The sequence below is a fragment of the Trichechus manatus genome, unplaced genomic scaffold (genome assembly GCF_000243295.1).
Source record: "Trichechus manatus latirostris isolate Lorelei unplaced genomic scaffold, TriManLat1.0 scaffold00030, whole genome shotgun sequence".
In the NCBI taxonomy this organism is placed as follows: domain Eukaryota; kingdom Metazoa; phylum Chordata; class Mammalia; order Sirenia; family Trichechidae; genus Trichechus; species Trichechus manatus.
In genome coordinates, this window is record NW_004443966.1 from 2,388,801 (window position 1) to 2,404,458 (window position 15,658).

The following is a 15,658-nucleotide window of genomic DNA, read 5'->3' on the forward strand; positions in this document are numbered from 1 at the left end:
ACAGGATATGGTAACTATAACAATAAAAATTAGAAGTGCTGCAGCAGAGGTTCTTGATATGATGTCCACGGGTGCAGGAGAGTAAATTACAGAAATGAGAAATGTGCAAAACTTTGCATAGACTTGTCTGTTTTCTGGGGTGGGGGATAAGATAATGCATCAAGTTCTCGTAAGGGTCTATATGAACCAAAAAGGTTAAGAAGAACCTCTAGGTTAGAGATTTGGAGAAAAACAATGTAACTGAAGCTTAGGAAATGCCCCATCATGGAAGAAACATATGCATTAGTCCTTAAAATGTACAAAAAAGTGTGTGTAGTAAAAAGTAAGAACCCTTATTCCCTCCTGCAGTACAATGAGTTTCTCTTATATATGGCTTTTATGGTCTTGGGTTTATACTCTGCCGAAAATGATTGGTTGGGCTGCAGTCTGCACTGTGATTGATGTATTATTTTACACACCTTGCAGGGATTTGCTATGCAAATAGTAGCTTGACAATCCACCCAATACGACTGAGTGATTTGCAGGGATTGGTCAATTTACCATGCAAACAGTGGTGCATAAAACCACCAAGCAAGACTGAACGACTTGTGAGTATTGGTCAATCTGTGCTCCTGCTGGGAGCACCATACCTTGAAATAGACACGGAGCTTGTGTATATAAGCGGCCAACCCCAGAGAGATTTTGAAGCAGGGAGAGAGAGAAAAAGGAGGGAACCTCCTATAAAAGCTATAATACAGGTCAAGAGCTGTAACACTGAAGTTTGTGCAAGACAGTGAGAAATGACAGCAAGCACAGCAGATCCCAGCAGCAGAGAAATGGCGGCAGCAGTACAAGCAGCGGGAACCACAGGACAGGCAGACAGCTGCGGTGGGCTTGCCAGCCCATGGAGAGAGACCTTAGTGCCTTCAGACAGGAGGCTTACTAGCAGAGCAGGGTGCCTCTGGGCACTTGCTGGTGGAGCCAAAAGAGCTGGAACACTTGCCGGAGCAGGGCACAGGCCTAGAGAGGCCTGGCAGTAGAGGCCTAGAGGGGCCTGGCGGCAGGGGCTCAGGAGATCCTGTGCAGAGGCAGCCCCTGTGCAGGACACTCCTCTCCCCCACTTCCCCCCCCCCGCCCCGCCCCGCCACCAGCAGCATGGTGGTAGCCGATGGCAGAGAAGCGGGTAAGGCCAAGGAGAGAGGCACGTGGCCAAGGAGAAAGGTGTGCAGAGCCAAGAAAGCTGTCCTGGTGACTGTCTCCTGTCTCCAGAGTTGTATCCTGTTATTTCCACATTGATCCTGACCCTGAGTGTGTAGCCTGTCACTTTGTAATAAACCACTTAACTCTATGTACAGTCTGTGAGTTCTGTGAGATGCTGCAGTGAATTACTGAATCCAATGGGGGAAGGAAGAATGCTAAGGGGCGGGGGAATGGTTGGTGTCAGAGATAGAGGAGTAGTAGAGCAGAAGCTGGAAATCTGGGACATCTTTAACCCGAGCCTCATAGGAAGCAGCTTTGTGCTGACTCTAATTAATGAAATTATTCATTTACCTCCCCTGCCACACCCCAACCCCACTCACCAGTGTTTGATATGTAAGGCAATGAATTACAAGAGTGACTGAAGATACAAACAGCATTATGGTTAAGAGATAAGAAGAACATTAGGAAAAGTATGACCTAACAATGAACAATACTTTTAGCAATGATTTGGATAAAGACCATACTGAGGGCAGATTAAATTTATAGATGAGTAGAAAGTATAATACATATTAGACCAGAGAATGAGGCTTGAGTCCAGAAATAAACCCACTGCATCTACGGTCAACTGATTTTCAACAAGGGTGCCAAGTGAATTCAATGGAGAAAGAAGAAGAGTCTATTTAATAGTGCTGGGAATTTGGATTTCCACGTGCAAAATAATGAAGCAGGATCCATGCTTCACACCATATACAAAAACTAATTCAAATGGATCAAGGACATAAATGTGGGAACTAAAACCAGAAAACTCTTAGAAGAAACACAGGTGTATTGTTTCAGAATCTAGTTTTTAACAATGGATTCTTATGGACGACACCAAAAAGACAAGCACCAAAAGACAAAATAGATAAATGGGACCTCATAAAAATTAAAGACTTCAGTTCAACAAACTGAAGAAACAACCTACAGACTGTGAGAAAATTTTGGGGAAACATATCGGATAAGGTTTTGATATCCAAAATACATAAAAAATTCCTACAACTTAACAACAAAAAGATGAACAGCCCAATTGAAAAATGGGCAAAGAATCTAAACAGTCATTTTAACAAAGAGGATATCCGAATGGCCAAGAAGCACGTGAAAAGATGCTCAACACCAGTACTCGTCTGTTGTTATGTGCCAGCAACTTAATTCTGACTCATAGTGACCCTATAAGGCAGAGAAGAACTACCCCATAGGGTTTCCAAGGCTGTAGTTTTTATGGAAGCAGACTGCCACATCTTTCTCCTGCAGAACAGCTGGTGGGTTTGGACCGCCAACCTTTCATTTAGCAGCCAAGCACTTAACACCACTGTGCCACCAGGGCTCCTTCATTAGTCATTACTGACAAAACCAAACCCACTGCTGTTGAGTGGATTCTGATTCATAGTGATGGGGAGATGCAAATCACAACTACAATGATGTGATTCAAAAAGGTCACATTCAGGGTCCCCTCTGGAGCCCATTAAATCCTAATATCACAGACATATCCACCTAATGTTGCTGCTAGCTACCATCAATTAACCCCCAACTCATGGCAACCCCATGCACAATTGAACAAAACACTGCCTAGTCCTGCACCCTCCCTATGATCGACTGCTAACCGCAGCACAGTGAACCATACGGTTTTCGTAGGCTGATTTTTCAGAAGTAGATCACCAGGTCTTTCTTTCTAGTCTACCTTAGTCTGGAAGCTCCACTGAAACATGTTCAGCATCATAGCAACACACAAGCCTCTACTGATAGACAGGTGACAGCTGCACACCAGGTGCATTAGTGAGGGGAGGCGGAGCAAAGATGGCAGAGTAGTCAGACGCTTCCGGTGGTCCCTCTTACAACAAAGACCCGAAAAAACAAGTGAATCGATTATATATGACAATCTAGGAGCCCTGAACATCAAAGGCAAAGTTGAGGAATCAGACTGAGTGGCAGGGGGAGGGAGAGACGGTTTGGAAGCAGCAAGGAGTTGCCAGACCTCACCTGGCAGAAGCCAGAGCCCTTCAGCCGGGATCAGCTCAGGGGTGAGCGGTGAGGCAAGCAGCGGCACTTAGGAGGCATTTTCCATATTGGGAGAGACCCAGCAGCACAGTCTACTGGGCCATCCAGAACCAGTGAGAAGCAGCCCTCTATCAGTGAAAAATAAGTATCTGCATCTGGCCTACTGCATGGATCAAAAACACACCCCTCAGGGAAAAACCTCTCTCCCATTTACCACCCTGCTCCTTGCTCTGCACTGGGTTCAGGACGGCTTCAGCTACTGCCGAGTTCCCTGGGCTGAGAGAAGGACCCGTCACACACCCTGAGCCATTCTCCCAGCCTTGGAAAGGGAACAAATTAACAAACAAGGAGAAAAATAAGCTACCCAGGGTAGGCACAGCTCCTTTGCATACACATAGGCATGAGGGATCCGCGGACTTTGAGTGCCTTTCTACCTGCGTAGACTTGTATGGGCCCATTTCAACAGCGCAGGCCCTCATTACCACAGTATATACCTGAAGTCTAACTTCAACTGTTGCAGCTGTGAAGTGCCAGGTTCGTGACATCTGACACTGCTCTGCCCATTAAGCAGGGTCTTCACCTACCCACATTAGGGGCCGGAGGACTGGTGGCTCCACCCATGCCACCTAGCCACCTGTGATAGGAGCCCAAGGTTAAGAGGTGCCCTCCAGTCCTTACAGCCAACAGCACTGGGCGCTCATAGCCCCGCTGCAAAACCCACCCACGTGCTCTAGGGAACAGGGATACGCTTTCCTCCTAGACGCTCGAGGGCAGCCGCCAGCTCCCTGCCATGCTCAGCGTGTGCCCCCTGCTGCAGCCGGATGCCTGTGCCTACACCAATCACCCATGCCTGTCTAGGACTATAGGTAAGAGCCTGCACCACAGACTTGGTGGCTGACTACCTGGACACCTAAGCTGAATCCATACAGGAGTGGGTGGCCTCCTGGGCTCACATACTTAGTGGCAGGTCTGGCCACCTGGTGGCAGGACGATGGAGCTTCAGGAGCACCGGTGATCAGGCTAGCTCACACAAGCAGCCTATTTGGGTATATCAAAACAAAACAAGAAGCTAGCAAACATAAAATAAATAAATATAATAACTTACCGATGGCTCACAGACAACAATCAATATCAAATCACAGGTGCATTAGTGAGGAACTGAACCCAGGTCCTCCACATGGAAGGCAAGAATTCTATCACTGAACCACCAATGCCCCCCTGTACCAACAAAGTATGTAAATGTCTGCATACACAGAAAAATAATTTTTTTATTATTTTTGTTTTAAAAAATTGTCCTAACTGAAAATGTTGAATTATACAATTTCATTTTGGAATTATGAACACAATATTTCGGTAATCAATCTACTATACTGCTCCAAATATTTTCAAGTACAATGAAGCAATTGGGTTGAAGCTCTACATCAAGGATGAAATTCTCAGCTTTACTCAAGAAGTTCCTGAAGAAAAATAATCGGTAATCTACATAAACAACGTAAGTAACATTTTAATAGATAAACTATTCGATGATTTAATTCACAACTGCCTGATGATATCAAGATTTACTTCACGGATACTGATTCAGACCAAACATCTCAAATACACATCATATCACATCATCATGATAAATCAGCTGTTCAGAATCTTAACATTTTTGCTTATTAACATAAACTTTTTTCATGTAGTATTATTAATAAATAGAAAGGCTATTCTTCAGCAATCTGCTTAAATCTACAAGTCAATCTAAATTGTACAGTCATTAAAAGCTTCCATAAAAAAAGAAACCTTCCCCTACTGATACAATTGTATTTCCATGATCAAAGGAAAGAAGCTGGACTCACACCTCACACCATACACAAAAACTAACTCAAAATGGATCAAGAACCTAAGCGTAAAAACTAAAACCATAAAACCCTTAGAGAACAATATGAAAGTACTGCTTTGGGACCCAGCTTTTAACAATGGATTCTTAGATATGACACTAAAAGCACTAGCAACAGAAGACAAAACAGATAAACTGGACTTCATCAAAATAAAACAAACTTTCATTCAACAAAAAACTTCAACAATAAACTGAAGAGACAAGCTACAGACTGGGAAAAAAAATGTGGGAACCATACATTGGAAAAGAGTTTAATATCCAGAATATATAAATAACTACAATTAACAACAAAAACACAAACAACTCAATCAAAACAAAAAGAGCCAATGATTTGAGTAGACATTTCACCAAGAAAGAAAAATAAATGGCCAAGAGCACATGAAAAGCTGCTCAACACCATTAGCCATTGGAGAGATGCAAATCAAAACCACAACGAGATACCACTTCACCCCCACTAGGATAGCTATGATCAAAAAAGCAGAAAACAACAAATGTTGACAAGAACGTGGAAGAATTGTACTTTATCCACTGCTGGTGGAATGAAAAATCTATAGTACATCCCCTGTGGAAAACAGTCTGGCAGTCCCTCAAAAAGTTAAACACAGAACTACATATGACCCAGCAATTCCACTCCTAAGTACATACCCAAGACACTTGAAAGCAGCAACACAGACACAAGTACACCAATGTTCTTTGCAGCACTATTCACAATTGCCAAAAGGTGGAAACAACTTAAATGTCCGTCAGGAGATGCATGGATAAACAAAAGGTAGTATATGCATACAACGGAATATTACTCAGTTGTAAAGAAAAATTAAATTCTGATACATGTTACAACATGGATGAACCTTGAAAACATTATGCTGAGTGAAGTAAGTCAATCACAAAAGGACAAATATTCTGTGATCTCATCATATCAAATATCTAGAAGCAAATGTACAGAAACCAAAGTTTATCAGCAGCTACCAGGAGCAGGAGGGAATCACTGTTTAAACAGCACTGATTTTCTGTTGTGGTGATGGAAAATTTGGCAAGAGATCTTGGTGATGGTTGTGTAACATGATTACTGTAACTGATATGACTAAATTGTACGTGTGAAAAACATTAAATGCAAACACTGAAATATTGTGTAATATATATATTTACAACAATTTACAAAAGGAAAAAAAAGGAAACTTTCCTCTTCACAACACTGTTTGGGGACTCGGGGACTCTCTTTTCGTACCACCTTCCCCCTTCATCCAGAGCCTGGTGGTGCAGTGGTTAAAGGGTTCAGCTCCTGACCAAAAAGTTGGCAGTTCGAATCCACCAGCTGCTCCTTGGAAACCCTACAGGGCAGTTCTACTCTGTCCAACAGGGCTGCTACGAGTCGGAATTGACTCGATGGCAACAGGTTTGCGTTTTGGTATCCCCCGCTTTATCCAACTAAAAGCCCCTACTCCCCGTTGATACTGATCCACGTTGCAACCATTTGCTCTAGTTATTACCACTCTACTCCAGCAACTTTGTTAGTCAAAACCGTGCTGAGTACAGTAGAGCAGTGTCTTAGTTATCTAGTACTGCTATAACAGAAATATCACAAGTGGATGGCTTTAACTAAGAGAAATTTATTCTCTCAGAATCTAGGAGGCTAGAAGTCCAAATTCAGGGTGCCAGCTCCAGCAGAAAGCTTTCTCTGTGTCGGCTCTGGGGAAAGGTCCTTGTCATCAATCTTCCCCAAACGAGGAACTTCTCAGCGCAGAGACCCCAGGTCCAAAGGATGCGCCAGTCTCCTGGCTCTTGTTTCTTGGTGGCATCAGGTCCCCATGTCTCTCTGCTCACTTCTGTCTTTTATATCTCAAAAGAGATTGACTTAATCTCAAAAGGACAAATATTGTATGAGACCTCTATTGTAAAAACCCATGAAAAAGTTGACACACAAAATGTAACAATCTTTGTTGGTTACCAGGGATGGGAGGGGTGGGGGGGAAATACTAAATAGGCAATAGATAAGTGGTATCTTGGGTGAAGGGTGAGACAGTACACAATACAGGGGAAACTAGCACAACCTGTACAAGGAAAGGTCATGGAAGCCCCATAGACACATCCAAACTCCCTGAGGGACTGAATTGCTGGGCGGAGGGCTGTGGGGACCATAGTCTCGGGGAACATCTAGCTCAATTGGCATGACACAGCTTATAAAGACAATGCTCTGCACTCTACCTTGGTGAGTAGTGTCTGGGGTCTTAAAAGCCTATGAGCGGCCATCTGAGATACTCCACTGGTCTCATCCCTTCAGGAGCAAGAGAGAATGAAGAGAACAGGATACAAGGAAAAGATTAGTCCAAAGGACTAACTGTCCACAGCTACCAAGGCCTCCACCGGACTGAGTCCAGTACAGCTAGATGTACTCCACCACTGACTGCTCTGACCAGGATCACAACAGAGGATTCTGGACAGAGCTGGAGAAGGATGTAGAGCATAATTATAACTCACAAAAAAAAAAAGACCAGATTTACTGGCCTAAAAGAGACTGGAGAAACCCCAAGAGTATGGCCCCCCGACACCCTTTTAGCTCAGTGGTGAAGCTACCTCTGAGGTTCACCGTTTGGCCTGGGAGTGGACAGCCCCATAAAACCAAATGAGACTAACGAGGTACAGGAGTCCAGTGACAAGGGCCAGAAGGCAGAGGGGACAGTGAAGCTGGTGATAGGGAACCCAAGGTTGAGTAAGGATAGTGTTGATGTGTTGTGAGATTGTTAACCATTGTCACAGGGCAACATTTGTAGTAACTGTTAAATGAGAAACTATTTTGTTCTGTAAGCCTTCATCTTAAGTGAGAATAACAGCACAATTGGAAGAGCGTAGTCAGTGTCACTGAACTGTGCATGTAGAAATTTTTGAAACGGTGTATCTTTGGCTATGTGTATTTTCACCAAAAAAAAGGTTGAGAAGTTAGAGGATTAATATGTTGTGGAGTTGTTAACCAATGTCATAAAACAACATGTGTACTACTGTTTCATGAGAAACTATTTGTTCTGGAAGCCTTCACCTGAAGTACAATAAAATATAAAAAAAAAAGAGACTGACTTAAAACACAACCTTATCTTGTAGATTGAGTCCTGCCTAGTTAACATAATTGCCTCTAATCCTGCCTCATTAACATCATAGAGGTAGGATTTAAAACACTTAGGAAAATCACATCAGATGACAAAATGGCAGAAAATCACACAATACTGGGAATTAAGGCCTAGCCAAGTTGACGGATATTTTGGGGGGACACAATTCAATCCATGACAGGCAGCTACGACGTTATCTACTTTATGGTATTCTACTCAATGTATCCATCCGAAGATCCCAATAGCCAAGTCAAATTACCCTTTCTTTGTTTTCATTTTCCTTGCTCATCTTGCAGCTATTTCACCCATTTTTTGAATATCCTCAGTAATTTTCCATACCACAATAGTCTGGTCCTCTACCCACCTGCTCCTTTTTAACTCTTCACAGATTCTCTTCCTCCTTAAATAATGTAAAAACGGATTTTTCCATGAAGTTAATGTCTCAGCCCTAAACTAAGTGTTCCTGAAAGACAGGTCTAATAAATTCCATAGTCTTACCTGTCAGTTCTCAATAGCAGTTAACCATCAAATACAAACCTCCAACACTGACGTCTCAACCAAGTTACAATCCCTCATTTCCCAACTGCTGAAAACTGCTATCTGGATACTTTAACTTCAACATTTCCAAAACTGAATGTTATCTTCTCCCCAAAAATTAGTTCTATAGCATTATTCATAATAGCCAGAAAACGGAAACAACCCAAAAGTCCATCTAGTGATGAATGGATAAACAAAATGTGGTATATCCATACAATGGATTATTTGGCAATTAAAAAACAACAACAACAACAAAGTACTGATACATGCTACAACATGAATGAACCTTGAAAACATTATGCTAAGTGAAAGAGATGAGTCATGTTGCATGATACACATATTGTACCATACAATATGCGTCATGTTGCATTTATACCAAATGTCCAAAATAGGCAAAGCCATAGAGACAAAAAGCAGACTACTGGTTGCCAGGAGCTGGAGAAAGGGGGGAATGGGGACAGACTGCTTAATGGGTACAGGGTTTACTTCTGAAGTGAAGAAAAAGTTCTGGAACTAGATAGTGGTGATGGCTGCACAACATTGCGAATGTACTAAATGCCACTGAATTCTGCAGTTTTAAAAGATCATCCTTCAGATCTTGGAGTTCTCTTCAATGTCTGCCTCTTTTACTCTTCATGTCTAATCAATTCCCCAGTCCTATACTCTTCTTTCAGAATGTTTCCCACCACCACCCTGGCCTTTCCATTCACTTTATACTTGTTCAGAGCCTTAGAACTTCACACCTATAGTAGTAGATTTACTTTGTAAGATTCACCCATACTCTGTCTCTCCGCATCCAGATCTCTCTGCTTTCATCCATTCAATTCAGAACCTTTAAATTAACAACTTCCTAAAATAATGCTTTCATTATTTTATCATTTCATTATTATCATCATTTATTACTTCCGAACTGTTCAATGACTCTCCACCAACCCAGGCAGAGTGAGGTTATCCTAGTGCTAGAAGCTTCCGGAATGCAGTGAAATGCAGAATAGGCCAAATGGTCTAAGAGCTGGCACTTCCACTGGTGGTTGGTGCTACCAGGGTCCAGGACTAGCACTGTGCTGCCTAGCCTAAGTAGAAGAGAACAGGTGGTCCTGAGAGAGAATGGCGGAGGCTGAGGCACAGGAAGGTCAAGGTATCCTGTCTTACAAAATGAACAGACAGCATCTGGTACCCAGTAAATACTACAGTGAATGAAATTAGCTTTTTCTGAGACTCAATTTCCCCATATGCAATGGATGAATGATGATAATACTGCCTACTTCAAAGAAGTAATTATTCTGAGGATGAAATAAGATAACTTTGTGAATTAAAAAAAAACACCAAACCCGTTGCCATCGAGTCGATTCCAACTCATAGCAACCCTATACCAAAATCTCTAAAACACTAAAAAAAAAAGAGATTAGAAAGCCATCTCTTGTGCTATAACTTCAGAAATAAACACAGATACTAATAATGGAGCATCAAAAAAGTAGCACAATTTTATTCATCTTTTTCTATTCAATAAAGTTGTGAGAATCTATTACTTATCCCCCTCCACAAAGGAACTTAATAGAGCTATTTTCATACATCATTTTGTTTAATGAGGGCCTTTCTATCAACAGTCAGCAATCCTATACAGTTGAAAGTCAGATAATCTTGATGCCTGCATCTCTACATAGAAAAAGTAGAGTGAGTGAGTTAGGAAACATAGCAGGCTATAAAATAGGGATTGGGATACATCTGAAACCCCCAGATCTCTCCTAAGACCCTCCAGACTTTGCTTCTCAGACTTGACAACGGAAACAACTACCCATGAAATAAGGAACCCACAAGGGTGCAGCCTAGAAGCAAGGAGCAAATTAGTTCATAGACTATGATCTTTGCTTTGATTACTAGCCCTGGACAAAATGCAAATCAACTGAAAGGCATTCAAGCGGTTGTAATGCTGAAGAAATGCTGCCCACCCCCCTACCACCTGGGAAAAAAAAAAAAGAACGTGTGGTTGATTAATCTCTAGGGATGGAATAGTCACTTGGGAGTCCATAAACCCCACATCTCCAAAAGGGTCCATGGATAGAATTCAAAGAATTCGTGTTTTTCAATGGGAAAATAATTACATTTTTACTTTCAGGAAATTTAGTATTTCATTCCATTTTGAATGTAGGCAACAGATCACAGTAGTATCTGCAGTACTTATGATTTGTCACCAATAGAAATTACAGATATTTTTATATCACATTACAGTTGCTGCTGATACAACAAAAAGTCATTGACATTCATCACTACTTTGAAATTGGGTTATTAGATTACCACCAGATCTTGTTTAATACATTAATAAAGAAGCATGTATATTTCTACATCACAACATTTGTTTTTTCTTGTATTTGGACAACTATATTGCACTATAACTAGCCTGCTTTATAATCCTAGATATTTTTTTAATGCATTTTAAAAATATCATTATGAGACAGCCAAAGAGAGCCACAGCATAAAAACAGTTAGCTCGGCTGCTAACCAAAATGTCAGCAGTTCGAACCTACCAGCTGCTCCTTGGAAACCTATGGGGCAGTTCTACTCTGTCCTACAGGGTCACTATGAGTCGGAATCGACTTGACGGCAATGGGTTTGGTGTTTGGTTTAAGGCAATCCGTAGGCACCTAAAACCACTTTCTAACAGATCATAGACTGCTAGACAGATGTACTCAAAGAAGAGGACTCCTCCCCAAAGCTCACCTGACAATGGCCAAAAAGAAGAATGGACAAGAGATAGTCTCTTAAACAATGGAAGAACCAGGAATTCTAGACTGACTGACAAAACAACTCAAACCACTGCTAGGTAAGACTTGAGTCTTTTTTTTCCCTTCTTCCCTTTTCCAAACAGAATCTTGTAATTGGGTTTATCCTGATTTCCCTCCACTATTTTATAATGGATGTTAGCAGCTGCTACCATACATGAGGAGCTATGTTTCAACCCCATCAAGCAGAATGAACATTATCCAGAGGATTCGAACTTAAAGTTAGATTCAAGAGCTGGAACTGCTTTTAGGTTTTCTCTTCCAAGAAATCTGTGAGTGGATTTTTAGTCGAATATGGTAGAGTTATGTTAATATCAATATTATGTCAACCTCATCAGAAAAGAGGCAGCATGTGATAAACGTTATCTTTCTTTTGGTTGCCCAGCATCCTTTCTGCTGGTAACAACACTCCAGTTTTCCATTAGGGAACACTCCTCTCCCCACTCTCAGAGCATATGGTTTAAATGGGACTGGCCCAATTCCCTGGCTCCAAAGGTAGACAAATGAGCAAGGTTCATCCAATAGCACATTCCCTCTTTCTGGCCATAGTAATTGTATCAGGATGGGACGTAACCCAGAAAGCTCAAAAAAAAGTCAATTCTGAGACCTCTGCTGATATTATTAGAAAAAAGGTTCTGTCTTTCCACTGAGCTGGCAGGATTTAAGCCTGGGAATGATGGAGTCACTATGCGGAGAAAGACTGCCTAAAAAAAGAAGTAAACAAAAAGAAAAGAAAAGCCACAAATTCTGGGTTAGAGAGGATGGCAGGGTAGAGAGACTTTCAAGTCCTAGTGACATCTGAAGCTAGTCATCCTTGAAGCAAATTATCTACCAGGGCTTTTTAGCTAACAGATCAAATAAATGTTCTTTTTTGATGTAATCTATTTTAAACTATGTTTATGGAACTTCCATCTAAGACTATCAATGGATTACCTCAATATTTTCTAAACCAGGCTCAATAGACCTCTGGGGGAGCTTAGGTATATTCTGGAGGATATAAGAGAGCTCTAAAAAAATATAATCTTGTATTTTTGTTTTGATATCGATCCAAGGAATTGAACATACACATACTCTGGCTCATTTGGATGTACGTTACATAACTTAAAATGTTAAAAAATAATAATAACGATAAGTCCATTGGATCTAGATGGCAAACAGTGATGACTATTTTTCCTGGTATACTGAGGGTTAACAGAATCCTTAAAAGAAAATTATCTCGCAGAAATCAATCAAATTTCTAAATATACATTTTTTTATACAAAACACTTGAGTAAATCAAGTCTTCCTGAATCATTATTTGTAACAACTTGATTGAAAATTTTGAGTCCCTCTCTGAAGAACAGAAAAAAAATTCAAGGTTATGCGTTATATTTCTCGCCTTTGAAAAGTTACTTTTGAAATAACAAAATAGGTTGTCAATATAAATGTCTAACTTCTTATCTGTCACTTAAGACTATAGATTACTACCTATTTACGCAAGTTGCTATTCCATTTAAGTACATCCCTTGCCCAGTTCATATAACAAAAGAAAAAGAAGAAAAAAAATCTTGGTATGGTTCTAAATGTTCTCTTGAATAAAGAAAATAAGTGGGAGAGGAGGCTAGAAAATTATTTCTTTCCCATTACCCATCTCTCCCCTTCTAAAAAAAAAAAAAGCCAACACTAAGTAGTAAAATACTGGGCTGAAGCAGGACTGGACTAGATAGCCTAACTGGAGAGAATGAGTTGAAGTGGGGACACCAAGATGTGCAGTCCTCCAGCATCAAACTACCTCCTAACTTTTCTACTTACCATAGCTCACTACTGCTACAAGGGCTCCAGGCAAACTTTCAAAGGAAGCAGTTTTTCAGTCTGATGTCTCCTACTTTCTTCCTCCTCTTGCCTGGCCACTCAACGCTCTGATGCCAGGTGGTAGCAGCAATTCCAAGTTCCCTAAACTAGATAGGTTAGTCCTGTCCTCCAAAACTGTCCCACCACCTCCTTCCTAACCCCCAAACACCCATTTCTACAGGACTGCTCCCAACTATGTGTTTATCAGTTTACTGTTATTACCACCATTGATTCTGACTCATGGCAACCCCACATGTGCAGAGTAGAAGATTACTGCAGGTAAATTCATACCAAGTACTAATACGAAAATTGTTCTGTCATTATGTGCTGTCAAGTCGATTCCAACTCATAGCACCCTATATGACAGAGTAGAACTGTCCCATAGGTCTTCCTAGGCAGAAATCTTTATGGGAGCAGATCACTAGGTCTTTCCTCCTGTGCAGCTGTGATCACTAACAGGATCACCCCATTTTATGTGTCTCCCAATGTTGTATAACCTGAGGTACATAGTATGACTTATGATGTATTCTTGCCAAAATATTAAACCAACTCTACACAAGCCTTTAGACCTAACCTGAAGTTTACAGAAAATACATGGGATAGAGGGAACGATTTCAATGCCGTGAGGAAACAGTAAAATACAGTTTGTTGTTTATTCTAAAAGACTACTGGCCTGGTCTCTTCAAAAGGTCAATGCCAAAAAAAAAAAAAAAAAGGAGGAACTCCTATATGTTTTTAAAAAACAAACACAAATATAATGCTTGATTGGATCCTGGTTCAAAAAAATGACAACATCGTCTTCAGGATCACTTGGGAAATGCGAATACGTACTATATACATATATTAGCTATTACGGAATATTCTTAACTTTCTTAGGTGTGAGTAGTTTGGTCATGCAGAAAAATTTCCTTAATTTTATGAAATACATACTGACATGCACACAGTATTTAGGACAACTGTCATTTTATCTAAAACTTACTTTAAAAATGTTCAGCAAAAACTGTTTCGAGTTAGATAAAGCAAATGCAGCTGTTGAAACTAGGTGGTAAGTGTGTGCTAAAATGAGCTAGTCTTCAATTTTTCAATATCCTTGAAAAAAATAACATATATAAATAATAAAAAGTCGAAAAGTTAAGAAATGAACTCTTAAGAATGTAAAAAAAAAGGAACTGAAGTTATTTCTCAAATTTTTTAGGTAAGCCTCTTTGTCGATTCTCCTCATCCGCGTAACTCTCACAAAAAACGGGACACACCATAGTGGGCTATGACAACTGAATTAGGAGTCAAAAGACCTAAGGTTCCAGAATTGGGTCTATCATTTCCTAGCCACATGACCCCTGTAAAGTCCTCTCCCTGACCTTGTTTCCTCACCTTCAACACAGTTCTGTCAACACCGACCACCTCAAAAGGAGCTATGAGGTACAAATCAGGCGATAAAAGACACAATTTTAAAAGAATGATTACTAATGTCACAGCATCAAGAACACAGGGCCCTAAATGAATATTATAAGCAAATCAGTTCCTTCACAGGCTCAGAAAATTTCTGCCTAGAGATCATTTGAGTTGCCAAAGTAATCCCCAAAGCAGCCTACTTCTAGTTTCAATAGTTTGTTTAATGGCACGAACGGCGTCAAATACTTAAGACGCACAGTACAAACGTGAAACAACAATAATGTCAAATTTTTAAGTTGAAGGAATTAAAAAAAAAAAAAAACTAACAAATCTCTGCAAACAAAGAGAATCTCTTGAAGGTCTCCCGTGCTTGCAGGCGCTTCTTCACTTTGTCTCTTTCTAGCCGATTTCTCCTCAAAAGCATTAAAACTTGAGGTAAGTAGGGGGAATCCCTTGCCATCTGCAGAGCAGGGTAATCAGAATGAGATCGTTCTTTGCGTTTCATTGTGCGAAACCCGCAAAGCTGGTGAGAACGCCGTGTCTGGCGGCAGCTCCTCGGCAAGGCCTTCTCCTCGGACAACGGCGGGATCGAAGGCAGAAGGGGAATCCCTTCGACAAGAACAAGGGTATGCAAGCCGGGTGACGGCTGGGGCCTGGCAAGAAGACGGGCCCTGGGCCGCGATGCCTCAAAGCTCGGAACCCCCTGAGCTCCTTTCCCACGACTGAGAGACTCGAGGGCGGTCTGTTGGGAACGGAGGGTGGGTCTCCGCCGAACATCAACACAAAATGCACACAAATCAAAGGGGGCCGCCTCAGAGAGAAGCGCCACGACAGGCTGCGACGACGCGCGTGAGGCCGGGCGGCCGGGAGGCGGAGGTGAGGCGAGGAGGTGAGGCGGCGAAGCGCGGCCCGGCCCCCGGGTCGCTGCC

The 15,658-nt window shown here is 41.5% G+C and overlaps 1 protein-coding gene across 5 annotated transcripts in view; it reads right to left on the reverse strand.

Annotated features, from left to right (window-relative positions):
• Window positions 1–15,658, reverse strand: part of ZNF280D (zinc finger protein 280D) — a 116,358-nt gene that overhangs the window by 100,347 nt on the left and 353 nt on the right. The window lies entirely within an intron of this gene.